We start from the raw sequence: 27573 nt of genomic DNA, 5'->3' as shown, positions 1-27573 counted from the left end.
CCCTGGCAGCCAGGAGGGACATCCCTGTCCTGGGGGCATCAGGGAGGGGATTGTCCTGCTCTACTCTGCCCTGGGGCAGCCTCACCTTGAGTTCTAGGGGAAGTTTTGGACACCACAGTATAAAAAAGGCATTAAGTCACTAGAGAGTATTGAAAGGAAGGCCGTGATGATACCGAAGGTCCTTGAGGGGAAGCTGTGTGAGGAGCGGCTGAGGGCACTTTTTGTTCAGCTGGAGAAGAGGAGACTGAGGGGAGACCTCACTGCAGTTACAACTTCCTCAGGGGGGGCAGAGGAGGGGCAGGCCCTGAGCTCTGCTCTGGGGGGACCAGGGACAGGACCCCAGGGAATGACTGGAGCTGTGTCAGGGGAGGTTTAGGTTGGATATTAGAAAGGTTCTTCCCCCAGAGGGTGGTTGGGCACTGCCCAGGCTCCCCAGGGCAGTGGGCACCTGCCCTGGCCCAGACACCCCCCATGCCCTGGGCTGATCCCCCAGCGTGGGCAGCAGGGCAGGGGGGGATTCTGCCCCTCTGCCCCTCAGGGGAGACCCCCCTGCAGAGCTGCTCCAGCCCTGGGGAACAGCACAGTGAGGACATGGAGCTGCTGGAGCCAGTCCAGAGGAGGCCCCAAGAGGATCAGAGGGCTGGAGCAGCTCTGCTGGGAGGAAAGGCTGGGAGAGTTGGGATTGTTCAGCCTGGAGAAGAGAAGCTTTGGGGTGACCCAGTTGTGGCCTTCCAGGGCCTGAAGGGAGCCTGCAAGAAAGACGGAGAGAGACTATTTCCAAGGGCCTCTAGTGACAGAACAAGGGGGAATGGTTTCACACTGACAGAGGGGGTAGGGTTAGACGGGATATTGGGGAGAAATTCTTGGTTGTGAGGGTGGGGAGGCCCTGGCACAGGTTGCCCAGAGAAGCTGTGGCTGCCCCTGGATCCCTGGAAGTGTCCAAGGCCAGGTTGGACGGGACTTGGAGCAACCTGGGCTAGTGGGAGGTGTCCCTGCCCATGGCAGGGGGTGGAATGGAGTGATCTTTAAAGTCCCTTCCAACCCAACCATTCTTTGATTCTATGATTTTGTAGGGATGTACAAAATAGGATAAAAGCCTAAGACTCTTCCCCGAGGAGAGGTGTTTCATTGTGTATTATCTTTGCTCAGCATAAATTTATCAAAAATTCCCTTCTAAGGCAAGAATTCTCATTTCTTTTCCAGAAGACTCCATCCAGGCTTCCCTGTTTCAACAAACGTGTCGCATTGTACGATGTATTTTTGTTTGGATTCTGTTTATCAGTTGCATCATGTATGAGTTACTTCATAGAAGTTTCTGCAGGCATTGTTATACTCTGATTTCTGTCCAAAGGCCAAATCAAACACTGTAGGATTTTCTCTGCAGTTGGGGGATTGACATGCAGTTCACTATAAAGCTGTGCAAACACCTGCTTTGGCAGTTCATCTGCTACATAGAGAAGCCTGAAGGGAAGTTAACTGCACTGTGCTGAGGTTGGCAACTTTCCAGAGGCAGGTGGTGGATATTAATTAACCCAAATGAGAGGTGAAGTGTGCTGGTAGGAACTTATCACAAGCTGGGAGCTGCTGCCTTTCGGAAAGATGAGCTGTTGCTTGTGAGGTAACTGGTGATACCTGTGTTGGCTTGGAGCCCAGGGCCAAACTCTCCCTGCCTTCCTGGGATGCTGTGCTTCCCCCCCCAGCCCTGCATGGGCTCTACAGTGGTCTGCCCTGGCTCTACAGTGTGCATTTCCAAATCTGGTCTTGAGCTCGTCCTACAACCTGTGTCACACAGAATCAGAGTCATGATGGTTGGAAGAGACCTTCAAGGTCACCCCAGCACTTCCATAATCACCCCTAAACCATGTCCCAGGTGCTACATCCAGATGTCTCTTGATCACTTCCAGAGACAGTGACTCCTTCCTCAGCAACTTATTCCAATGCCTGACCATTTATTCAGGGAATTTTTTTTTTAATACCTAATCTGAACCTCCCCTGGTACAACTTAAGGCCATTTCCTCTTATCCTCTCACTTGAGACATGGCAAAAGAGACCAACCCCAGTGCAGTGGATAAAAGGAACACCCTGAAGTGATACTGCTGTGTTTTGGACCTAGCTCTGACTATTTGTCCTCTCCCAGGTAAAATTATTCACTGTGTGTGAGCTCAGTGAGCTTATAGTTTGAGCATGACCAAACCTATATTTTACTCAATGCCTCACAAAGACCTTTGCCCCTTAAATTGCCCTGTGTAATGATACCTGATATGTCTGTTACGGAGTAGGAATCTTCCTGCTGTATTCAAATGGGTAGAAAACTTTTGGATCTCAATTTAAAGGCAGAGTTCTACTTTTTTCTTGTCTGGTTAGTGTTTTACTTGGAGGTCCCTCCATGCAAAATGAAGCTATCCAGTTTAGTCTTAATTTAGAAGAAAATACGGGGAGAGAATGAGCAACAATATGCACATTATGAGGAGGAGGGTTAATTTATGTGTCTGCAAAGAACAAAAAGGTTATAGGTATACCTGTGGCTTACATTTCCAGTGCCTCTAATTGCTTACAGAGTCCCAAGTAAGGGGTTACAAAGATTATTTTGAATGAAGCGCTTGATTGAAATTGGAAAAAAAGACATTATGGTTAAATAGGACTGTGTAGGAATTAGTGTCCAAATTGGTTGGTTTGAAGCTCTCAAACTCATTAGTAATGTCACAAAAGTATTCTAAAAATTATGTGACTACCATGCAGAACACTGGAAGTAATAACCAAAATCTTCAACAAACCCAAAAGCCAGGAACTTTTGTAGAGTGAATTAAACAGCCAAATTATTCAGTACTATTTCTTTTTTCTGTAGGTGAAGGCAAAGTTGTAATCCTCTTTGTTTTTTTCCTGTTGATAGCATCCTCCATAGTTGTGATGGACTGAAATGTCGGTAATGTCTTAAACATTGTCAAAATCACAGAAAGACTTTTTGTCAAACTACAAGGAAGCAACTGCCTGTCTGGGACCACCGAAGCCTGACTGGAATTTGGACTGTGACTGGGGACTTGAGATAAGGCTATTGTCTAATCACCTCACGTCTGAGGAGAAGTAAACAAGGCTCAGGAAAGAAGAATTTAGGTGTGTTAAGAATCAGCCCTGGCTGGGCTCAGGGGGTAGTGGAGGAGAAAGGCTTTGGGTGTGTGATGGTGAAATCTCTCCACACCAAACCAAAGGAGTAACACTCTGGCCCCCGGGAAGACCACGTACACACAGGACATTCACGTGAGAGGCAGCTGAGAAGGGTTATAAACCACCAAAGACCCCCAAAGCACCCCCAGACTCATTCCTGAGGCCTTCCACTACCAGAGCACTGCACATGATCCAACTGATCCAACAAATCCACAGTCTGTTACAAGAGACTGCAAAGCTTCCCCCCTCCGCTCCATGGGAGGTTGGGAGGTGCCTGGGCATCTCCTGAATGTATATTAATCCATTGGACTCTATGTTTTTTAGGAAACCCTCCCCACCAAGCAGACCAGAAGAACCTGACCGACGGGATGCAGCCAGGTGACATGGAGTGGTGATACTTTTTCTATTTTAATCTCTCTCTGTCACTCTCTTTTTTCTATTCCCTCTCCCCCCCCCCGCCTCCTTTTTCCTGTTTCTTTCTTTCTCTCTCTGTCTCACACTTGCCACTGAACAAAACCCATACTATTGATTTTGGCATCTGGTCTTGTTTGTACCTTAATTCGGGTAGAGGCATTTCTAACAATTTTAATAACTGGATCATAACAATAGGAACAGGATTATTGGGCAGGAGTGCCTAAATTCCCAGCTTTCTGTGGTAAGGAACATCACAGGAGCACTGAAATGTGGTGGTGCAGATGAAGGCGTCTTTCAGCTGTCACCCAACAAACCTTTTCATATTTACCATCAAAAACACAGGTTATTTAATGCCACAAGTATTTACTGTTGGCATTTTTAGCTGCTCTTGTTTCTTAAGAGCAGATAAGTGTAAAAGATCTGCAGTATTTTGCATGAGAGGCTTACTGATATAAAAATATCAAATATTGATATAATCTTTGATAAGATTAGTGAGGACTGATGATTCCCTCTAGTGCTCTCTTAATTTTGCAGGAGAGAAAATGTAATTTATTCTTAATGAAACTTGTCAAAAGTCCACAAGATGGTTGTTTAATCAAGATAACACAAAATCACATTCAGAATTACCTTTGATTATAAGAGGTATCGTTGTCCTCCAATAATGCTGTATTTTTTCCTCAAAACCACTTTTAAATTTTGACTACCTACAGCATTTGTATCACATAGCTTAAATTCAGTAGCATTTACAAAGTCAGATCACTAGACCATTGCTGTAACGGTGTATTTCTTAAACCAGTGCATCATTCCACAGTGATTAAAATAAAACTAGCCTTTCTAGGCTGCTGTAATGGTTTCTTTGTTCTTCATCACACCTCTAAATATCTTCCCATTTGTAATTGCCAGAAGGTTTAGGTTCTGTGAAGAGTCATTCTCTCTCTCTTTTTATTTCCTTCTTTTTTCCTGAAGATATATTAAGCCTCCAGCTCTTGAAGTTGGCTTCAATTTACACTTTGGTTACTGAACTCGTGTTTGATAAATCATTTTCCACAGATGTTGTCTGCATTAATTGCTTAATTTTCCAACTAATGGATCAAAACTTGAGCAGAAGTATATTTTCTAACCAAGGCAGGGACGAGAAAAAGTAGGCACAGGATAACTTAAGTCAGCTCGTGGCAGGATTGAGAGCACTCAATCTGCCTTTCTAATGAGTCTCTGCAGTTCACTGTGGGGTGAGGCATTGAGAGCGGTTTAGAAAGGCAAAATGGGAGCAGCAAAAGCTGGGGGCTAGGAGATGGTCAAGCAGAAGATGCTCAGTTCTAGAATAGGTTGAAAATTAACCTAATTGGAACTGGTGCCCAAACAGACCTGTGCAGAATGGGGCAGGTACCTCCTACCTGCAGGAGCACAGCTCCTGTGCCTGCAGCTCGAGGGGAGGAGACTGTGCTTGAGGGGTGTGGCAAGACACAGGAAAGCCCTGCTTTGCTAAAAGCAGCAGGACCCCAAGGCGAGATGTGCGCTGCAGACACAGGCATTAGCTGCTGGGGCTGTTTTGGCAGTGGATTCCTTGCAATGAGGCAATAGGACCAACTTCCTCCTCGCTTTTTCTTCCTCTTGGTCTTTATCCACTGAAGGAGAGCAAACATCCAGCAGTGGCTCAGATCTACTGGAATTCAGGCAAGAGCACAGTCTGCTGGCTGGGACCTCAGGATGTGATTTTCCTCTGAAGTGTAAATATGAAAATGCCAGCAGGGGTTAAATTTTGGCAAAAAAATCCGGTGTTTTCAAAACTATCAGAGGGAGCCCTGGACTTGAAATCCCAAATAAGAATTTACCACATCCACTGGAAAAAGAAAACAACAACTGGGGCGGGGGATTTCTAAATAAGGTGGTTTGTTCCTGGTGGAAGCCCCAGGATGCATTTGCAGTAACTTCAGGGGCTTAAACCTAGTTTAACCTCTGACTAGTTATCCTGTAAACCTGGTCTGTAGTCTCTTTCCCTTAGACAGCCTATGCTCTTCATTCTGGCTCTTAAATTGCATGCCTAAAGTCAAAACACCTTGAACCCTTGGTGAGCACAGCTGGAGCCCTCCTGCAGTACCCTGAGTTAGCAGAGGCACTCGAGGAGCCCCTCTGATGACCCACGATGTTTGCAGCTGTGTTTTCTTGCTTTATCTGTGGGTTTGTTAAAGTTCAAGGCTAAGTGGCGTGGTAGCTGTAATTTCCGGGGAAGAAATGGTCATTCAACCTGAGTTATGTTAAATCTCATTGTCTCATATTTTGTTTGGGTTTTTGGGTATTATTCATTACCAATTTTTTAGCTTTGTCTTTCTTTTTTCCTCACATTTTATGGGGCTCGGTCTACGTGAAAAATTCCCACTGGTGTTTTAGCAAGTGCTTGTCTCTTTCCTTGCTCACCTTCGTGGTAATCCTTGCTCAGGTGATTAAAAATATTTTCTGAGGTTGCCAGAACTGAAACATGAACTTCTGACAGCTTTCATAGTGCACAGGAGAACTGAAGTCTTTCATGTTTTCTTTCTGCTTTCCACTTGTCAAGTCTTATTGGAAAGCATCTAGTCACGTGTTTGCTTACAAATATTTTGAAGAGATTTGCATTTATCAGTGTAATCTAATTATGTCCTTTTATTAGGGTTGAACCTTTAAATGTTTGAAGAAATGTTGATTAACAATGATCTTTTTTTATTCTAACACATTGTAATAGATGTAATCTATTAATGAGAACATTCCAGGTCATGTGTGTACTTCGTCTCCTGGAGCAAATGATGTCATTGCTGTTCTTTTCCTTTTGTGATGAATCAAACCAGTAAATAGTCCTTTGCTAGTAATTTCTTTGACCTGTTTATTTTTCTTTTCTGGTCAAAAATTTTCCGTAAACAGTTCCCTTTTATTGTCTTCATCCATCGCATGAAGTATTTCCCCAGTGATTTCTGCAAACAATATTTAGCTTCTAATTATTTCATATACAGTTGAGTGATTTCAATAACATGTTTTCCATGTGCTGCCAGATAGTGTGCCAGCACGCCAAAGGGTTCAGGCTGCTCATCCTGAGCTACAGTTGTCAAAGTACAAGTTGTATTGTGATGTTACAGCCTTTGCAGCAAGACTGGGGGAAGGAGCCTTATTGTTCCTAAAATGAATTAATTTCCTAACATCTGAGAATTTGGAAGTTTTTACCGTGTAAGTAAAAAAATATCTAAAAAAGAATTAGATATTACTATTTAAAACAAATACTCTTTAAAGTTTGCATTCATAGCCAGGATGTGATCTGTAGGAAATCAGGTTAAAAAGGCCAGTTATTAAAATTATTTAAGAAAACAGAAGAAACTGAGGAGGTAAACAAGACAACTGCTGAACTGGGTTAACTCTGTCCTCTTACTCTTCAATTCTATTGAACCTTTGAATAATTTGAGTTTAATATTGCCATTTTTAACCAGAAAAAAAAAATAGAGACCTTTCAAGTTACCTTTAAGAGAATAAAGAAAAAAGTACTTTTTCCTAATTACTAAAACTCAGTTCATATCCATAACCCATTGAGAGCAACAGTACTTCTGATATATTTCTGTGACAAAAACTGCATTGAACAATACAAAAAAGAAATCAGTCCTTCAGAATTACAGAGTATTTTTCATCAGCTGAGTGTATTTGCAGTTCCACTGGATCAGTCACAGAACAACATAGTACTTCTTAAGTAATTTTTAAAACAAAAGGCTTGTAACAATTCCAGTGTTGAACCTCTGAAAGAAGAAGAGCAATAGACATATACCTGTTTATAAGCACTTTTAACCTGTTGGGTTTTTTTTACAGTGGTTACCCCAATTGTTATTTCAGTATAAATACCAATATTTGTTGAGATGTGGTATCGTGGCCTATGTTTGAAAGCTGTAAATCCTACTCTTGTCAGTCACTACCACTTGAGTGATTAAAATATCAAGAACACTGGGAGAGATCATTGCTGTCAGTTTATTAAAAAACAGGCCATGTTGAGCACTTAGATTACTTGTAGAGGTTTGCATTATTTTCCAAGTATATCTGTACAGTTTTATTTTCTGCACGAAGAATATTGCAGTGCCTATGTGACCAGAGAGTTAAAAATAAAAGAATATCAAAAAGTAGATTATTAGGAATGCAGCTGAAGCACCAGTGAGATTGAGTTCATCGTGGTATGCTCTTTGTACATAGGTAATGCTGTCAAACAGACCAAAATAACTGTTATCTTTGGGAGGAAATTAAATTATTCAAGGGCTAGATGAATAGTGGTTAAAGATATGATTTTATAATATTTCTGAAAGAATATGCCCTTGCAATTTTGTTACTTTTTAAAATATGCACTATACTTAAAACAGGTGTTATGCAGAGCTCTGAGAAGATTCAGTTCCCAATTTCAGTATTTACTTTTTTCTTTTTTTTTTTTTTTTGGGTGTACAACTATCTGTGAGAATATTTAACAGTGAATTTTCATTAATTGGGAACAACTGGGAAGAAAGAAATATTTACCATAGAGGGTTTCTTTTAAATCTCGTTCTCATTTAGTGTTTGCAATTGAAGAACTCTCACTTTTTCAACTGATTTACCTTTCTGTGATATTCTTTACTCCTAAGGAGCTCTTTTTATTTTTTTTCTTTTTTTTTTTTTTACTGCCTTTCATCCCATTTCCTTGTAACAGCAAAGATTTCTAGTACCTCCAAAGTATTCCTTAGAATACTGAGGATGACCTCTGAGTTTGTGTCATAGCAGATTTAAGTAGCCCTCCTTTTAGGCCATGGTAATTAATGAAAATACTTAGCAGGAGAAATTCATGGACTCATTAGGAAACTCTTTGATCAGCTTCTACCTACGTGACAGTTCCTAATTAAAAATGATTTTTTTTTTGTCTGTCATTTTATCATGTTTTCATGTTCTTGTGTTACACCTCATCTTTCTAGTTGTAGCAAAATTGCCACAAGTCTCTGGGTAAACAAATCTGTTTGGTTTTTAGTGATGAAAACTATTAGCTGAATGGAACTGAATAGGTGTTACCAAGAGTAATTTTACATATATCTCTATAAATCTTTCCTTAAAAACATACATTTTATTTTTCCTTTCCACAGTCTAAAGAAATTGAAAGCCATGTGTCCTGCTTGCTTGGAAGTTACAGGTAATACCAGCTTCTTGTGAGGCAAGGGCACTCAGCATGGACTTCCAGAGCCAAGGTCCTGTCCAAGAGAGCACATGGTTGGTAACAGAGGAGGAGGTTCTAGGTAGGGCTTCCACCTGGAAAGCAAGGATATGAGAGTCTTCCAGGTAGCACTCCTGGTACATCTACCTGGAAAACTCAGTAGTCAACCTGGAAGTAGTTGCTGGAATCCAATGCTCTGTCCTCTCTACAGACTTCTCCAGGTAAGAACCCTGATCACAGCATGGTAATTTGGAAAAGAAGCTTTTCAAAGAGACTCCTGGGCTCTGAATCCGAGTGCTTGGAGGCCCTTGTGCCAGATCAGGGGTGCTGCTGTGGGGCAGGGCCTGACATGGCATAGGTGGCTTCCGTCTCGTGGTCAGGGATTTCAGGTCCTCTTTGTGAGGTTGTTTTGCAGTCTGGCTCTTCGAGTCCATTCTACAAATGAGGCGTCTAATTTCCTTTGGGTTTCACTCATTTGATACCTTTAGATCACCGAGCTCGTTTGCATGGTAGTGACAGGGGTTATGGGGTTTTAACTGAACATCAACAACATGTTGCAATACCTGACTGAGCAGACCTTTGAGCACAGGAAACAACCTGTAGAAACGGCAAGGTGGTATGATTTTTGAGCAAGTGTTTATGATGCTGTTGGTGAAATACGTTACTTTTATTTAAAAATACATACTTCGAAAAGGCCTGCCAGAATGAGTAAACACTTGGGAAACTCAAGCTATGGAGCTCACCCAAAGTGAATATTGAAGTAATACAATCACTGCCTCGCATACCTTCCCTTCTGATAACAAAGGCTTGTTAGATAATGCCATAATGTCATCTGGAACTCTGGTAGCCAAATCCAGACAACTGAGATCCTTGAATACTAGAAACTGCAAGGTGGTACCTTACCTACTGGCACAAACAACTAGTTGGCAAATGTATCTTTTTTTAGTTTTATTTTCCTTTACTAGTAATCCCTCTCCTGCCTTGGCTCCATTAAGCAGCATTATGCTTTGTTGACTTGCACTTTGTCAAGCTTATTCCGCTTTCAAGAAAGTGCTGTGTTGGACATTACTACTTCCCTGAATTCTGTGTCAACATCTGCAGCTTCAGAAACTTGTTCTAAGAGGACAGTAGCCCTTGCTACAGTAAAATAGTCATGTACTGCCCTGTCAGTGATGAGTACTTCTCAGAAGGTGGAAAGGTCATTTACCTTCTGCCAGCCTTTCCTGCTGAAAAGGAATTCTCTGTATTTAGTTATGGAACTTCCTCAAGTATCTCTGGGAAAACTGTGGAGCAGATAAAATCTCTCAACAGCTGTATTTCTGCATCAGCATTAACAACTTGTGAGACACTGGATTATTATAATTAATTATTGGCTCAGACCAACTCAAGTGCTTGTGGTGGAAGGGACAGGTTGAATCTCACAGAGGTGGAGTGGTGCCCTGTCCCACACCCAGCCCCTGTGAGCCCCCTGGGGCAGCCTCGGAGCTGCTATCAGTCCCTGCATAGAGGGGGCACTGCCCACACCAGGCCCTGGAGCCCCTGACCCAGCCTGGGCTGTCTGGCACACGAAAATCCTTCCTGGGGGCGGGGGTGTGACCACAGGGGCCAAAACAAATCAAAGCAGCGCCACGTGCTCCCCGTGTGTGCAAACCCTGCCACTTGGACATGGGGGAGCTGGACTCTCATAGGATGCTGGTGGTAGCCATAATTTTCTCTCGTTTCTCTCTCTTTTCTTTACTTCTTCTCCTAACCTCCTTTCTTAATATTTTGGGTAGCTTGAGACCAGATGGGCTGGATTCTGCTGAATTGTACAGGGCTAGCGTGTGCTAAGTCAATGCTTTGTGGAATGCTTTATTTTGCTTGAATGTTACCCTTTAAACTTTTGTCAAGTTCCTTTGTTTTCTCAAGTTTACCACTAGAGGTATCTCCTGAAAAAACGTGGGCAGCTTTTCTCCTTTGCACTCTCTCTGAAGGTGTTAAAAGAACTGAAGGCTCCTCTAATAATCTGGAGGGTGGATGTTGTTGGAGCCTTCTACAGTTTTAAAGTAAAACCCCCTCTGTAACTCGTCACTCAGGGCCCAGGGTCTTGCACAACTGGGACAAAGAGGTCATTCTCCTTTTCCAGTTTTAAAAGCACAGCAGTTTCCTGGCTCAGGTCAGTACCTCTAGTAATTGGGATTCCTTATTGCTGGGTCCTTAACTCCTGTGGTTAACGTGGGGGCTGCAGGCAGTGGGGCTACACAGGCCTGGGGTATGGCACATGGTAGGTGCCTCCCTGTTGTATGATGTGACATGTACCTGCACATCAGTCCCTTGTCACAGACACTAGGTGTTGATCATGTAAGGGATTAGTGTCCAAATGCATGCTGAGTATGGCTGGGTGGCTCTTAAGGACCCTTAAGAGCTCAGTTGAGTAGACACAGCCATTTGTTGGTTGTTTCAGGGTACCAACCTCCTTTGTGTACTAAAGCAAGCAGCCAAATATAATTGCATAAATAAATGAAGACAGCAGCTTCCTGGTGTGCTCAAGGAAGTTGCTGTATCCGGTGATGGAGGATACAGTAACGAAGGAAATGGATTCAAATGACTTTCTGATAGGGAACATCCGGGAGCGAAATGCTGACAGCAGGCACATGCATCGAGTCCTGCCTGCCTTAATGAGTTGCAGGCACATCTGAAGCCAAAGCTGAGCCTATATTTCTCATTGTAGTGTCTGTGCGAGCTTGTCAGTGTTTATTACGTTAACCCTTTGGCCAGATGATTGCAGAAATACTGCGTGCTGTCAGTACTTGACAGGATGCAGCCTTTGAATCATATATACAGAGTTAGCATTTGAACTTGTACCCTCTCTGATTTATTTGCTGCTGCCTCAAGAGTTTCTGTCTGTTTTAAAATCATGCCTGAGTTATATTGGTAGTGGGAGATATATTATGGCTTAGTTGTTCTGTGGCTCCATGTTTCCTGTCCCTTACAGCTTATCTTAATCACTCTTAGCTTAACTAATGTGCAGCTCACTGTTTTGACTTAATTTCCATTAAACTTATGCCCATGTAATAAAAAAATCTGAAAATTTTCTGTGAAGTCAGATGCTGGGCAAAGTCAGCTGTACTTGTTTAGAATGAAACTGCAACATCATTAAATCATAACATTCATTTACTTACTGCCAGCTCAGACATGCAATGAGGAATACATCATCTGCTATTCAACCACAGCCTTTGTATGGCTGATTTGTAAGTGCTTATGTGAAGTTCAAGACCAAATGAACATCAGTGAGCTCTTGCCAGAAGTATGAAATACATCTGTTCACTATTCAGGCTCCATGATGTGATCACAAGTCAAACATCACCTGGCTTCTCTTTTGGTGTGGAACAGCCTGGGCACTGGAACTGTTTCAAGCACAAGGAGATAAATAGTCAAATAAAGGTAAGACTAAGTATGGGTGAATTAGTTCAGCTGAAACCAAAAGTAGTTCATCCCCTAATTGGAGTTGACATTTTTGGTGCAGAAGAACATACAATTAAGAAGCAATATTCATGAAATATGTTCTGTTGAGTGATGCTGAAGTTCAGAGCCTGATAGATGAGACATTCTGGTTTTCATCCTATTTTTTGAATGCTGGAAACACTGAGCCTCATTTTAATGTTACTCTGTACTCTTCCAAGGGAGGAAAGCCTTGGGGTACAGTGACTCTGACTTTCTGGGGTTTGAGACATAGAAAACGGCTACTGTTGGACTGCATTATTTTAGCAAGAATAGTTGAGGTCCCAGTACGTTTTTTTAAATTGGGATCATGGATAGGATTACAGAGAGGTTTCTGAGCTGCAGGGAGCCTTTCGAGGACAGAATATAGGAGGGACTTGTGCCTCCTCTGTGCTGGGTTCCATAGGCTTTGTGTACCTGAAAAACAAAACTATACCAAATATTGAAATTTTGGGTGTTCCCACACCTCTCATGGCACAGCTCTACTCGATAGTTACTGATTCTGTGTATGTATCAATGATTGGAACCTAGTTTTTAACTGTGGCAGGTTCATAGCAGGGATCAAGGTTAGGTAAGTCTTGGAGGTGCTGTGAGACTAAGTTGGAGGCTGCAGACTTCCTGTGTCTGAGCTTTTGTTTCATGACAAAATCAGAACAAGGTTGACTGCTTATCTTTTTTGTAGCCTTTTTAAATTTTTTTTTCCTCCAGCAGAACTTTTTACAAAAGTGTGAATCTCACAAATATAGAATCACAGAACCATTAAGGTTGGAAAAGACCTCCAAGGTCACCGAGTCCACCCTGTGCCCAATCCCCACCTTGTCCCCCAGCCAGGAGCACTGAGTGTCATGTCCAGTCATTCCTTGGACACCTCCAGGCATGGGGACTCCACCACCTCCCTGGGCAGCCCCTCCCAAGGCCTGACCACCCTTTCCATGAAGAAATTCCTCTGATGTCCAACCTGAACCTCCCCTGCTGTGACTTGAGGCTGTTCCCTCTCCTCCTGTCCCTTGTTCCCTGGCAGCAGAGCCTGACCCCCCCCCGGCTCCCCCCTCCTGTCAGGGACTTGCAGAGCCAGAAGTTCCCCCCTGAGCCTCCTTTTCTCCAGGCTGAGCCCCCCCAGCTCCCTCAGCCGCTCCTGCTGCTCCAGCCCCTTCCCAGCTCCGTTCCCTTCCCTGCACACGCTCCAGCCCCTCCGGGTCTCTCCTGTTGAGGGCCCAGGACTGGGCACAGCCCTGGAGGGGCCTTAACAGGTGCCCAGCACAGTTGCAACAAAAAATGAAGGAGTTCCAGATGGGGAGAGTAAAGGAAAGGGGGCTGGCAACAGCATTTCCACATTAAAGCCATGAAAAAGGAATATTGGGCAGTTTCTGGTATGCACAGCTACTATCCAAATGTATTTTGAGGTTTTATATGTATTATAAGAACAAGCAGGTGAAAATTACTGAAAGGAAGGAGAGGATGGGTATGTTGCTTAACTAGTCATAGCTCAGTCAGGAAGTGGTGGCAACCTGAGGCCAGAAGGTCTATCACCAGGACACACAGCTTTCCTGTAATAATATGTCCCTAGTGAATAAGAAGGTGTCTGTTATCTCTTTTTTTATCCATGTTTATTCTTATTTGCTTGAAAGGTAGGACTTTGTCAGAGGAAAGTGTCTTTGGGAGGACTAAACATGAGATAAATGGAATTAATGAGGAATAAAAGCAGTCATCTTTTGGCTATCACCTCTAGATTTTGCACAGTTTCTGTGAATAGTTTTAGTCACTGGTACAAATTCATGTAGTCAAAAGAATTCCTTGGTCCTTCTACTCACTTCGCAAAGTAAGAGGTTGAGGCATTTACATATCCCTGTCTTCTGTTTCAGTTTCATCTGGTGCTGATGTTTGCCAGCACAGAGGTGCTGATGGTAAATTTATCAGTTCTTATCATTCCAGCATCTCCTCACTATTACTTTTGTGTGGCATTTTGCTGAACAGCTTTGGATAAAATGTCTTGTCCAATTGGAGTCCACATCTAGTTAGGAAACCAATTTGGTATGTGGAATATATTGTATTGTTTCTAAGCAAAGCAGTGAAAAGGTGGATTACACACAGTATGTGTTAAAGACCACAGTGCCTAGTGAGTGGATGTGAAGGTGGTTGTTTTTTCTTAAAATTTTCTGTCATTATAATGAGTTAGAGTATTGGGTCCTGCAAATGTGGTTGTGTATTCCATGTGTCACTGTACAACTCTGTGGTGTACTTGCAGTGTTCTGGTCACCCAGGTCACAAGGCAGAAATAGGAAGGATGCAGAGAAGGCTGAGAAGAATATATAACAGCCTCTATACAGGAGGAAAACTACTAATCTGGATTGTCACTCTCGAAAACAAGGTAAGAGGAGAACTGAAAGTGGTCTAGAAAGTCATGAGGGGAGAAGGAGCAGATAATCTGAAAATAGTTTCTCACTGTTCCTTGGAGCTAAAGCATCAGGACAACCTTGTAAAATTATCGGGCATGTGGTTTAAAGCATGTGGTTTAAAGCAAAGGAAGCCCCATCCTATTTTGTCATGTCATACTTACATCATGTCCATGGAATGTTTTGGAGGCCTAAAAAAATAAACATAAACAGAGGCCAAACATACTTCATGAAGGTGGGGGTGAAAGAGATGCTTATAGAGAACACGTGCAGTCGAATATTAAGTGCAGGGCTCTGTACTTCCTATGACTTCAGTTTCAGAAACCCCCAGGCTACAGATTGCTGGCATCAGGGGACAGTAATTCTGTATACTACTCACTTGTCTTTGTTTTGCCCTGGTTGTTTGCTGCTGGCCAGTGTCAGAGGTGACATTGGCCTGTGCTAGTCTGTGGCTTTACTCAGTGTGACATTTCTCATTGCACCACTGTGGGAATGTACTGCTGCTCCAAGACCTTCCCATCTAAACAGGCAACCCAAAAGGTGGGGGAGTGAAGTAGGTACTTACAGAGATAAGGTGCTGTGGTCATGGCTCTGCAGCAAACAAGCCACATGTATGTTTGGAGAAATATGTGTGAGTTTGTGGGACTTGTTTTCACTTTGGAGAGAGGAATCTGGTCTAACAAAAAGCCAGAATTTCTTACAAACCCATGAGGTTTTATTTCTGCAGATGAAATGAGAATAATTTGAGACAGTTTTTCTTGTGAGAAATGACTCAATAAAGCGACTTTTCCTTTCAGTGATGAGTTTTCAGTTTAGGTGAGTCCAAGCAGTCATTTTTGGTATTACAACTGATGCTCTTAAATAAAATCAAGTCCCATTTCTCAAACTGATTATTCTACTTGGCTTTAGGATATAGAGCTTTGGACAGGTTATTTTTAATGTTATACACCTTGCTAGGTTTGTGCCACCACATCACAGTGGTTATGAGTGGGAGTCTTAAGAGCTCTGCTGTGCTGTTTGATTCAAATTAAATGCATTGGAAGAATTCTTCTTTCTGAAAAAAGACTTGATTTCAATGAGTTGGGAATGTGAATTGCCCACAGCTGGTGATGAAACAGTTTTCATTCTCATTTTAAAGATGATACAAACATAATCGTGCTGAGCACTGCAGACACCATTAATCCCACTGCAGTTTTTCCTCAATTTGATTACTTCCTAATCTTTTGGATGAAAAATTGTAAAGACAATGACAGTAGGACATAATCAGGAGTCAGTGGGATTATTCATAATAGTCCTGCTACAGTTTTCTGCCTACCTAAACCAATGGATTATTTCTCAGCTGTTACCAAACCAGAAAAGAACTGAGGTACGTCAACCAGTGGATGAACTTTTAGACTACAAAAATGATGGATATATGTTTCTTGTATGTATGAGTTTACTATAAGAAGGTCTGCATGAGATTAGATGTTTTTATATGGCAAATTCTCTCCTTCTGTTTAACTCTTAGTAATCTTATGATTCTTACAAGTACTGCAGCATGTAAAAAATGAAATAATGTTCTGTTGTACAACTTATTGGCTATTTGTTAATCGTGTTACCTCTAAAATATTCAAGATTATGCATGTCACATGAAATTTCTCAGATTAAAATCTAATTTTAGATCTAAAAATGAGTGCTAATGTTGTAATGGAAATGGCTTAATGGCAAGCTTCTTGATTTTGTGTGTGGTTTCGTTTGCTTGTTGTGTTGTGACCTTCACGTTTCTGGGAGAAAGCCCCTCGTACATTCTCTTTTCTGTCCTTTTGGAGAGGACAGGACTCTCATCTCTTCTGTTGCCAACTCTTTGAAATTACCTATTCAGTACAAGTTCTCTCCAAAATATTACCAGATCAAAACAAGGAGAGTGCTAATAGGGCAAATAGAAATTATTTCCATGAGCAGCCTGAGCTGATGCTTTGCAAAGCCCAGTGCCATGAAAACCAGAATTCTCTGGCCATTTGCTGGGCAGCTTCTTCCTGCTAGGTAGCCAATGTTAGTATGAGTGGTGAGCCTTAGAAAACTGCTGTAAATAGCATCAGGAGAGAGATGTTAATGTTCTCTCACATGCAGTGTGGCTGCTGGATTTATGATGCGTTTAATCTCATCAGTTACCTGCAGTGTAGACACAGGTTTTCTTGTCCCTGGAAAGAACAGTGTATTTCAGAAGTGCAGGTGTAATAGAAGGGTTGGAATGTCTGGAGCTCACAGCTGGCAATGGAACAGTTGGGAGTCTCTGGGGCACGTGTCACTGTGGGAGTCTGCTCTGGACCTCCCAGCCAGGACGATGACGCTGATGAATTATTCTTTGAGGAACTGAGGGACACTTCCAAGGCAACTGCCCTTGTCCTCAGGGGGGGACTTCAACTTGCCAGAAATTAACTGGGAGCATCACACAGCTGGAATAACCTGGGCCAGAAGATTCCAGATAAACCTGGATGAAAACTTTATGGAGCAGGTCCTAAGGGATCTGACTGGGAAAGATGCCCTCCTTGATCTGCTGCTTGTCAGCAGAGAGGGTCTTGTGAGTGGAGTGGAGATTGGGGCCGTCTTGGCCACAGGGACCACGAAGGGATCGAGCTTAAAATCTCTGTTGAGAGGAGGCAAAGTGCCAGGAAAACCTCAGCTCTGGCCATGAGGAGAGCAGACTTGAGGCTGCTCAGGGAATAAGGTCCCCTGAGAAAATGTTTTTGCAGGTGCTGGGGACCATCTGTGTTGGTCACTTCTCAAACCTCACCTCCTAAGGGCACAGGAGCAGCAATTCCCAAAAGTTGGAGGTCAAGGAGGCAAGGCAGAAGGTGGCTTGGCTGAGCAGGGATTTTCCCTTGGAAATAAGGCAAAAAAGGAAAGTGTGGGCCCAGTGGAAGCAAGGCCAGGTGAGATGGGAAGAATTCAGAGATGCTGCTTGCCGCTGTAGGGAGAAGATTCATGTGGCTAAAGCTCAACTGGAGATGAAGCTGCCAGAAATGTGTGGGACAATAGAAAGTTTTTTCAAATGTGTTAATGGCAATAGGCAGTACAGAAATATCACTGACCTGGTCCAGGATGGGACTGGTCACCTCCCAAACAGGGACATGGACAAGGCAGAGGTGTTTAATGCTTTCTTTGCCTCTGTCTTCAACAGGGGTGATGGACCAAGAGGGTCTCAGTGCCCTGAGCTGCAGGACCATGACTGCGAGAATGAACAACTCCCAGCTGACCTTGAAATAGTGCGGGATCTGCTGCTCCAGCTGGATCCCTACAAATCTTTGGGCCCTGATGGGATTCATCTGAGAATCCTCAAATTGCTGCTGATGTCATTGCAAAATCTCTGTCAATGATTTTTGAGCTCTCTTGGGAATCTGGAGAGGTCTGATATGACTGGAAGGTGGAGAATGTTGTCCTGCTTCTAGGAGGACCCTGGAAACTCCAGGCCTGTCAGTCTCACTTCAGTGCCTGGTAAAGTTATGGAGATTATTCCGGGAGGCATTGAAAAACACCTGAAAGACAATGCTGTCATCAGTCACAGCCAGCACGGCTTCAGGAGAGGAAAGTCCTGTTTATGAAACCTGATTTCCGTCTGTGACAGGGTGACCCACCTGGCTGATCAAGGGAAGCCAATTGCTGTCATCTTTCTGGATCTCAGTGAAGCTTTCAATCTTGTCTCTCCCAGGATCCTTCTGGACAAACTGTCCATCCCACAGCTGGATAGACACATCCTGTGCTGGGTGAGCAATTGGCTCTCGGGTCAGGCACAGAGGGTGACAGTGACTGGGGTGACATCAGGCTGTGACCTGTCCCTAGTGGGGCTCCACAGGGCTCCATCTGGGCCCTGTGCTCTCCAACATCTCCATCACTGACTTGGACACAGGACTGGAAGGGACACTGAGCGAGTTTGCAGATGACCTCAAACTGGGAGGAGCTGTTGAGTCCCTGGAAGGCAGGGAGGCCCTGCAGAGACAGCTCAACAAACTAGAGAACTGGATGATCACCAACCATAGGAAGTTCAGCAAAGTGTGAGAACATTTCCATTTTTTTTAATTTATAACAAGAATATTAAATATTTTTTGGTATTTCCTGTTCAATTGTTCAAATCAGTGAAAGAAAGAAAAAGCTCAGCTTCTCATACAGAGATGTGGACACTGTAAATAAAACAAAATATTCCAAAACGATCATTTTTTTAGTCAGAATTAAGAACGTTTCACTGGTTTTGGTTGAATGAAAGGGCACTTTTTTAACTGAAGTTCTGTGGCAGTGTTTGTATTGGTGACACAATTTTCTCTTTTCAGCTAAGTCTGGAGATACTATGAACTACTTTTTTTTTCTTCTTAGGAAATGGAAATTTTTACTATTCAGGTCCACTTTTACACCTCCAATATAGGGCACTTTATATATTCAGATTTTCAGTTGCTGTATGACTTGTGCTTAAGGGTAGGCAGGTTTGAAAACTGAAATATGCCCAAGGGAAGTGCATGTAAAAAACCATATTGCATCCTTGGTGTCGTAGGTTGGCATGAAAGATCAGGTTTATACATTAGGCTTTTGTATTATTTTGTCTCTCTAAAAGCAGGAATGCCTTTTCTCCAATTCATCTTAAATATGAGGGGAGGCAGGTGGAAATTTCAGTCACTTATGTTATCAGAGCGGATCTGGCCCAGTTTTATGTAGTGCTAAAGACAAATGATGACTTTATCTCCCTTCTGCAACAAGACCATGAGCACACTGGGCTGAGTATTCCAGGAAGGACCAACAGGGTAGTTTTTAAAGATATGAATCTGGGCTCATTTTTTCAGGCATGCCAGGGTTTTCTTACAGAAATGCTCAATAAAGGACGAGTTAGCTCATGAAAAATCACAGAAGAGTTTCCTCAGTCCTCATAATGCTGTAAATTACATTTGGTCAGTTGTGAAATACTGTCTGGGAGACACTGCAGGTCTTGATACACATTTGCAATATGTTATTGATTCCTCCCTCTCCAAATGGTTTATCATCTTCAGTTATTTAATAGATAATCCTAACTGTAATTTAAATAATTGCCTTGAGGCTGTTGAAAGCTCACAGCGAGACAGCCACCACAGTGCGAGGTTTGTGTTGATCAGAGAGTATTGTCTGAAGCAAGAGGACTTAAACTAAGAGGATTCTTTCTGGTAGAATGAATTCCCAAGAGTTATCTCCGATGTAAAGGGAGTACTTATTTTGGAATGTGGTTCAAGGCATTTTTCATGTTGGCAGTGAAGCGTCTGTTGTGTGAATTAAGGATTTTGATGAACTTAGCTTTCAGAAGACATCAGAAACCAAAATACTGGATTTGGAGCCTCTGTGTTTAAAAGAAACATGGTATCTTGCTTCAATTTCCAGATCAGTTGTGTATTTCTGAGATGTATCTTCTCTGGTACATGGTTTTAGTTATTATGTTCGAAAAGTGCAGATTAAACTGGAATTGTGTATATGCAGTTGAGCCAGGTTAGCTGAGGACACTGGGTTTTTGCTCTCCTTCTTCATACTAGGGCAGATTGAGTTTGAGTGTAGCCCTTACATTTCTCAATTTTCATTTTGCTTTAATAAGTACAACAATTCTCACCTGCCTCTTTCAGTCCAATAAATATCTTGTGCTCCAGCCAGGAGGTTTTTTTTCTTTTCCTTTAGAGTAAGCTCACCCAAATCTGTAGGAAAGTTTTTTCCAGCAACAGAATTGAGAAACAGATAGCAGAGTCTTCTTCAGGATGCTTTGGGGTGTACTGTGTCCCAGGATTTTAGTGTGAAGGCCAGTGCAGAGCATCTTAGTGTTTCCCACTCAAGAGAAGCCAACATGTAAACAGTTCTAGAAGAGAGGAGCCAGATAATAATACTGGCTTCTTCCATATCATCCCTGACTGGTTAGAAAAAAAGAAATGTGTACACTTCAGGCCTCCTGCTGGTTCTGTAGTTCCCAGAGTATTTTGCAGTGAGATGGTCAGTACAATCAGCAAAAATAACCCTGGAATTATTTGGTTTCTTCCATTATTGCTGTTTTCTAGCAGCAAAGTTCTGTTCCCCCAGGCTCCCATGTGCTTAAAGAGCCCATGTATTATCCTGGAAGAGTAATCCAATCTGCTTGCCTGAAACAACCCCCAGAACATTACAACAGTCCCTTTTAATTGTTCTTTTTCATGTATTTGGTGTTGAGGCACTGTACCTGCTGTCCTACTCACCATGTTGCATCCTGCCTGTGCTCTTCTTTAGCACCCTTTGGCACAGCAGGCAGTGGGGGGAACAGCTCTCACATCACCAGGTTGTTTCATTAGCTTGTTCTGAATGTGCTTTTTTAGCTGTGTGTGGGAAAAAACGAACATTATCCTCGGCTTCCAGCTTAAAGCTGGCAAAATAGGAGTTTCAGTTCTTCCTCATGAGCCTCATACAACAACCTTAACAAGTGACACGACAACTGCTTTGTATGCGTAAGCCTAGAGGGTCTTGTTCACTGCAGCTGAAATTGGTGGTGAACAGATCTTTACAACACGAATTCTAATGTCACAGCAGCTTTACACTGAGTGGTTTAATTTCATGCCAGCTTTAGATAAGATTTTTTTTTTTTATTTCATTCCTGTGGTGATTCAATAGCCTGTTGTTAAAAGTCAGCACTCAGGTAGGTGCCTGTTGCAAGCTAGAATCAGAAAACAATCCAGTAGTGCTACAGCAACGAAAAAGTTATCATAATCTAAATGCTACAATAAATAAGCACAATATTTGATGGGGACTGGTTATCTCTTTATGTCCTCTCAGCTTGTGCTCTTTGCTGTGACAGGAATTTATATGTGAGACTTAGAACCAATAAAAAATATTTAACTCTTCATGGTAATCCTTCTAGAGTCATACACTGCAGAGAATTAAGATTGTTACTGTTTCTGTTTCCTTCATCAGTGGTAATGTCTTAAGAGAGAGATTACTATGGAAGTTTCCCTCCAACTGAGATAGTTTAACTGCAGCTATGGTGATATGTTTCAAGAACATACATCCTCTTTATTTGCTCAGTCTTTGTAATTTTCAGGAGCCCATTTGTTGACTATTTTGGAACCAGTCTATATATTATTGAACACACATTTTGCTACCAAGCATACAAATAGGTGAATATTTACATACATAGTTTGTCCAGAAAAGAATCCTGCACACCTTTCTTATGCATGGATAGTTTATCCTTGTTTCTTTTCTGAAGATTCCACCATTACCACTGGAGCTTTTTAATCCCTGTGCTTTGTGCACCTGCCTGGTACCTAAGAAAGTCTGGAATGACTCGGTGTGGAGAGCAAGGAGAAAATGTGGGGCTGTTTATCCACCAGTCTGTGTGTTTACACATATATCAGCAAAAGCAGGAGGCTCACAAAACTAAGGGAAGCAACAGGACTTGCTCTGAACCCATCATTTGAGGCATGGTAGAGAAATAAGAAGTTCGTCCTCAAGATCTAAGATCTCTCCCCGGAGGTAAGAGCCTGAGTACATCTTAAGAAGATTGGAGAGAGAGTCCTGATAAATGGAGCTGGAGGGGGAGTTTGGGAGGAAGAGATCAACTGAAGCTGGCTGTGGTCAGCTCACTGAGTGAGTAGTTGCCCAACCCCCAGGAGCTGGAGCACACCTCCTTGTTAGGGACAGAGGATTGACTGCTAAGGATGGATTTAGGAAGGGAGACACTGGGAGAGCATGTGAGTCCCATAGGCCCCGGTGTAGTATCCTTCATACCTTCATACCTTCCACTCCTGGTCACCAACATCCTCCTGGAACTCTTGGCTAATAACAGCAATTACTGTTTGCTTGTTACTATTCCAACAGAAGATAACTCAAAATTGCTTGTGGCATAATGAATTTTGGGAGCCCTCCTAAAACACAGTGCAGTAGTTATCTGCCTGTTACAAAGCTGTTTCAAGACATTTCAGGCAGTGGGCTTGGCTTTTCTTTTTTGCCTTGCCTGAAAGTTCAGATGACCAGAACACTCAAAAGTGGGTTTCCTGTCTTGGATATGAAAAGGCATTTGTAAAGCTTTGCTGAATGGTCATCTTAAAAGGCTCGAGCTGCAAGCTTTGCCTGCTGTAAGATACTATTTGGGAAATATGTCCTTTAGAATTTAGCTGGCATTTAATCCTGGAAACCTTTGTCATGTAAGAAATAGGACATTGGATTTATGGGGGGCTTTGGGTTCCCCCCCTCCAAAGGTGTATTAGTATTTTCACTTAAGTTAGCTTTAATTGGATGGTGAAGTTGCTCAGTAGCAGTATGCTGGTGTAGTAGTGAAGTTGTTCAACTATGTTAAAGTATTCTCCATTACTTACTTTATTCTCCTTAAAAGTTTCAATTTATCTGTATAACCTTTATTATAACTTTTATGTCTTTGGAAGCACTCCCTACAAATAGCTGTTACACCCTTCTTCACATCATGATTTTGAGTTTAAAAGTCCAGTTACTATTGTAAGATGCTAAGTACAGAAAATGGGGATCACAAATTATTTTGTCTCTGTTCTTTCTTTTCTAATATATCCCTGCACATTCATTTGATCTCTGCCTCTCTGAATTTTCACAAAGTGTAAGTCAAGTCATCACACAACAGAGTGCTGCTGCTTATATTTTGCATTTAATCTGATAATAGGGCACTTTAGGTGTTAAGAAATTGAAACGACGTTCCTTCACCCAGCTCAAAGCTGAGCTAAAACACTTCATGCCTTAAGCCGAGGCTATGTGAGAAGTTGACCTTTAAAGCTTAAACTGCAGTAAAACTCTGTTTCTAAGCAGGTCTTAAAGTAGATGGGAAGAGATCAGAGACATCCAGTTGAGATCCTTTATTTTCCTTCACCTTCTGCACCACAGAGGACTTTTTCCATGTTCTAGGGCCTCAGTTTGCCATTTGAGGAGACATAACCTGTTGTGTTTGTGGTTTGCTTTCCTCACTGCATCCAGGGTTGGACAACAAAAGATAGTGAATTTGATCTGTCAGGCCCATACATGAAGAAGTTCAGGTTGAATGCTCTGATTTTGCTATAGAGGCGCTTCCGTGGCACGTAGTGTAGCATTTTCAGAAATTTTCCTGTAGCTTTCTCTTATTTTGGAGCAAACCGTTATACCAAATATCCCAAATCCTGCTTTACTTTCAGCAGATTAGTCCTTTGATGAAAGAATATTTAACTGAACTTTTCTCCTGGCTCTTCAGTGATTTTACATCTTGGCATATGAGATGGAATAGTCAATGAGAAGTCCTTTGGAGGTTGTGCTGCTGGGAGTAGCTTGGCTTCTGCAAGGAGATCTGGTGTCAAAGGCTGACTGTACCAGGTGGTTAAAGTACTCCAGTATTGCTGAGACTGCCACTTTCCTCCTCCTTCTACAATTGGCTAGACTTTTGGTGCTTTATATACGAAAATTGTTTGAGAGTTGAACTTTGGGACAATTTTGATTACCATATTGGAGGCATGTAATCTACCATCAAGCTGTTCAGATTTAAGAATTTAAAAATTTGGATTACAGTCTGAAAAATAAAGGTAAATTCCCAGGAATTTAATTTATTTACATCTTCTGCTCATTTTCTTTCTCCTTGGGTTAAATGCCTATTAGAAGAACCTGGTGCCATTGTCTGGTTGTTGCCAGGTGACACCAGAGGTAAGGAATGGCTGTTCCTAAAGATTACTATGTTCTATGGGATAATTTGCATTAAGGGATGCAGGGAGTTAACTGTATAGATCTCATTGATTTAAAATTGGAGTGATGATATTCCATTCACTAACTCATCCTGCTGGAGTTTTTCAGAGAACATAATCAGGAATGGCATCTACTGTCATACTCTTGATATCCTCCAAATCACAAGAAAGAAGAGAAGGTGATCAGTGAGCACTATTTGCTGTGCCCAACATGATTTTAGAGACATCTATCATTTCCCACTTCAGTTTCTTGTTCCCTGGCAGAAGGATACTAATCAAATCATTCCATGGCCAGAAACAGTTTTCTTATCTCTGATCATTCTAGTCACCCTCTCCATGTTTTTCCAACTCTGCTGTACTCCTTTGAGGTAAGGGGGTCAGAACCATAAAGAACCATAAGTAGTGACTTTATAATTTCTGTTTGGGAAACCCTTCTTTGTCTAAGTTTCAAAACCTTAATTCATTTTGTATTGAATTGGTCTTGAACTTCATTAGCTCTCTCATAACTTGGCAGTAAGGAAGTGTCCAAGGCCAGGTTGGACAGGGCTTGGAGCAGCCTGGGCTAGTGGAAGGTGTTTCTGCCCATGATAGGGGTTTGGAATGAGATGGGCTTTAAGGTCCTTTCCAACCCAAACCCATCTGCTATTCTATGATAATTCCCTTTTGGAATACGTGGCATTTTGACTCAAGGATCAAGTCCATTGTTGACAGAGGAGGTATTACCTTCTGAAGAACTTGTGTGGGAAGCAAAGAATAGGAACAGAGAGGAGAAGAGGTAAAAAAGCAGAGTGGCAACATTTGTGTTCACCATGTTCAGAAGCATGTGGAAGTTTCTGCAGTGCTGGGGGGTCCCAGGAGAGTCACTCCTTACACAGGAGCCCTACTGTAGGGGGCTGCTCTCATGCTCTGTGTACAGCTACCTGTGAGGGGTCTGGCCATCCTGTTCTCTATCCCTAGCTTTGTAATGGAAACTCTATGGGATCCCATCAAAGCCAGGGTGTTGCAAGAAGCAGAAGAAAGAACAAAACAAAAACCAGGTGGAGTCAAGTAACTATTACTAAATGCTGGAGGAAATAAATGTTGATGTCTGGCAACAAAATTTCAGTGAACAGCTCTCTGTAAGTTGTTTCCCAAAGGCAAGCTGAGCAGAATAAAACTGTTTGTTGGCAGACAGTGATACAGACAACCTAGAGGTAATTGGATACCCTTCCTGTTAGGAAATGCAGAGTGTGTTTTGCTGTATGAGATGGTCCAGCCAGTGATCCTTGTGGGTTTGCTTTACTTTCCTAGCAACAGAACTGGACCAGTGGGAACTCAGCAGAAAGACACAGCAACAGAGTACAGTATTGCCCACGGCTTAAAATCTGTTCAAAAGAAGTAATGTCCAAATAAAAACAATCAAAAAACTTTATATTGCCTAGGCCCATTAGGGATAATTAGCAGCACTGGATAATAAAGTTTTGAAAGCGATGTTAGCCCATAGCTAGCACTTGACAGCTGGTGGTGTGCATGGGGAATGTGGCAGTAGCTGTTCTCCCTTTCTGTAAGGGCTGGGAGTCTATAAAGTTGAGGTGTTTGGTAAGCAAGTGCATTAATTATCTGCTACTTACTCCTGTAAGATCTTGGGATTATTTGATCTCTGAGGAGAAGAGCATTGACAAATGAAGATTATCTGGACAGTTGCAATTTTCTTGTTTAAAGTTCTCCCCAGTGAACAAATGCTTGGACAGCTGTGAATTTTCATCTGAGCTTTCCAGAGGAGACTTTCTAGCCCAATGTGTCCTGCAAGTCTGTGGGGAGACATATGCAGCAGGGCTTGAGGCTTGAGGCTTTTTGCCTTCTCTCTCTAAAAGAACGATAAAATAAAAGCTAAAATTTCTGTTAGTCTCACTTTATAATTCACACATTTGTTTCTTAGAAGCAATCTCATTACTTTCTGAATGTGACTTCTGGTAATCTATTTTTCTACGAACATGTACTTCAGATGTTTCTCCAAGACAGAGTGTGCCAGCACGCTGGTTAATTAAGCTTGTAAAGGTGAAAGCAGCCAGCCTTTCACAGGAAAGCGAGTATTTCTGTCCAGCCACAGCTCAGGTGCTCTGTCTGTCTGTCACTGGGTGCAATAGTCTCCCAGCCAGCTGGATAGGTACCATTTTACTCCATGTTTATTCACTGAATATTTTCCCTTTGTGACTGTTGTTTACCAAAAATGAAATGGGTTATTTAGCGTGTCAAGGAAAATCTACTCTCAACATAGATTTTTGACTAGTTCCAAGGCAAGGCTGCACTGCATAACTCATTAATCTTTCTTCAGGCCAGAGAATTTCTTCCCTTTTTTTGGATGTTTTGCCACTTCTCTGTCATTTTAAACTCTTTGGACCAGTGCATGACAGCTCTATATCTAAAAAAGGAATGTGTAAGGTGTTTCTATGACTCCCATAAAATAATAAAAAAAAAAATTTGAATGCACAGTAACTGGCATCAACATCAGTCACTGTAGTCAAGGATCCTCTCTGTGCCAGTAGTCAAGTGTCAGATGTTTCAAATATATTAAAAAAATAAATAACATTTGAGTTATGCAATGATGTGAATTTTGCTGTAATTTTTCTTAGCCTAGATGCCTTGTTGATCTATTTTTTAATGTTCTTCATGGTTATTTTTATTTATAATGTCATAATAAGGAAATACCTTAGTGTTTTAAAGTTCTGCTGTGCTTTAAATCTTGTTTGTAACTTGTGGTGTAGAATTTCACAACTGAATCATGCAACTCTATAAAGAAGATTTTTTTTTTTACAAGCTGCATGTGGTGTTACATCTTAATTTCTCCAGTCACACTAGTGCTTTTGTTTGAAGGATAAGAACAGCTAATCAATTTTGCTAACTCACTATTGAAATTAAAAATTTCAAAATTAAACAGGTGCACACATGTGGAAAGGCTCTAAATATCTTTGAGGGTTTTGTTACCCTTCTGTGGACCTCTGCTATTTCTATTACATACCTTTCTTCTCTGCTGGTATCAGCAAGCTCTGGTCTTGATAGGTTGTCAGCTTCTCTAATAGCACGGTATTTCCAGTGCAGAAAACTGAATTTCTTTCTGAGCTACATTTTTTTTTTCCATTTGAATTGTCCTCTAGGTACAGTAGTTTAGGATTATTTTTCCTTCTGTTTGCCTCCAGAGAACATGAGACAAACTGGTAAGCTTCCTTGTCCTTCCTATTTCAAACTGTCTTGGTCTGTGCTTGGTATTTTGCATTGAACACTACAGAGGTGTTCTTAACTTGGC

General features: G+C 42.1%; 1 long non-coding RNA gene across 2 annotated transcripts in view; it reads left to right on the top strand.

Annotated features, from left to right (window-relative positions):
• LOC135417759 (uncharacterized) overlaps positions 1–27573 on the top strand; it is a 123844-nt gene that overhangs the window by 31713 nt on the left and 64558 nt on the right. For both annotated transcript variants that reach the window (XR_010432197.1, XR_010432196.1), the window contains exon 3: positions 2891–3540. This is a non-coding gene — a long non-coding RNA (uncharacterized LOC135417759). The remainder of the gene's footprint in view (positions 1–2890; positions 3541–27573) is intronic.

Source organism: Pseudopipra pipra, chromosome 8 (assembly GCF_036250125.1).
Source record: "Pseudopipra pipra isolate bDixPip1 chromosome 8, bDixPip1.hap1, whole genome shotgun sequence".
Classification (NCBI taxonomy): domain Eukaryota; kingdom Metazoa; phylum Chordata; class Aves; order Passeriformes; family Pipridae; genus Pseudopipra; species Pseudopipra pipra.
The sequence above is the reverse complement of the archived record's forward strand: the minus strand, read 5'-3'. Positions and strand labels throughout refer to the sequence as shown.